Raw genomic sequence first — 1,602 nt, 5'->3', positions numbered from 1 at the left:
CACCCCCTCCGTACTTCTTTAACCAATAGGAAATGGGAACTATTTGATCAATGTCCTAACTTCTATCCTTCCTAGAATGTAAGGCTGTTTATATTCTACTCAGAGATCCTTATGGAGTCAAGCCCTGTTGTGTCCAGCAGCAACTTACCAAATCCACTCTTCTATTGGGTTTCCTCCTTCCCTGCTTCATTCCTCTCCTTCCTCACTCCTGCTACCTGGGATCACTCCCAAATAAACTACCTACACCCAAGTCTTTGTCTCAGACTCTGCTTTTAAAGGAACCTAATATAAGATCCTGACCTTGCAGTAAACCTCTTAAAATTCTTTACTCCCTTTTCCTTCCAAGAAGCCCAGACTTTTTAACAAGATAGCCAGGGAAGATGCTTCAGGATTTAACCTATGTCTAACGTCCTACTTTGTGCTCTGCATGAGTAAACTCTAGCCATACTCAACAACATGCCATTTGAGATTATAACTAGGCTCTCAAATGCCTTTGTATTTTTACAGATGCTTTACTTGGCCAAGAATAATACTCTATGTATTTGTTTTGTTTGTTTAGAAACATGATCTCACTCTGTTGCCTCAGCTGGAGTGCAATGGCACAATCATGGCTCACTGCAGCCTTGAACTCCTGGGTATAAGCAATCCTCCCACTTCAGCCTCCCAAGTAACTAGGACTACAGGTGCACACCACCATGTTCAAATATATGCCTATCTATCTATCTATCTATCTATCATCTATCTATCTATCTATCTATCTATATTTTAGGGGGGTAGAGATGGGGTATTTCCTCCCTCATTTGTTTTCCATCCACAATTCACTAGTATACTATCCCTTTCACCAGCCAAATCAGATATTTCTATGCACACTGCATACTCTCATTATATTGCCATTCTTTCTGTTACTATGATAGTAGAATTTGATCTAAGAATTGACAAAAATTGGTGGATAAATATTATTCCTCAGTTTCTGAGCATTGTTAGTGAGAAAATAACTCACTTTAAAGGGAAATAGAATTAGATCAATGGCCTAGAATGGGGTTGTCACACTTTGCAAATAACTAAATTTCTGATAAATAACATTTTAATGCATATCTTATACATTGCATGATATATACTTTAAAATGTACTCATTGATCTGAAATTTAACTGGAAATCATGTATTTTATCTGGCAACTATGGCCTGGGACCCATGAGCATGCTCATGCAGGAAAGAGATGCACAGCTCTAAGTCTCCAGCCTCTTGTTTTGAGGCTTTGAGATAAAGGATCTCAGGGAAGCCACAGTTAAAGCAATCTGGCTGGCAGGGGAGAAAATAGAATTAATATTGAGTAGTTGTTTCTAGGCAATATAACAATAACCAGGCTGATACCTGGGAAACAACTGCTGTGCTAATCCCTCCTTCTCATTAAACTATGAACTCCTTAAGAACAGGTACTGTGTTGTAGTCATTACAGATCAGCACTATCAAGTGCAGTGCTTTTGACATGGTAGGTATTATATGCATTTATATATATATAAAGTATTTAGTATGTAACATATATTAATATTTATGTAAATGTATTTGTATATAATATATGCATAATGATTTAGAGAAGAAAA

This window comes from Cebus imitator, unplaced genomic scaffold (genome assembly GCF_001604975.1).
Source record: "Cebus imitator isolate Cc_AM_T3 unplaced genomic scaffold, Cebus_imitator-1.0 Scaffold178, whole genome shotgun sequence".
Taxonomy (NCBI): Eukaryota; Metazoa; Chordata; class Mammalia; order Primates; family Cebidae; genus Cebus; species Cebus imitator.
Note: the sequence above shows the minus strand (reverse complement) of the source record.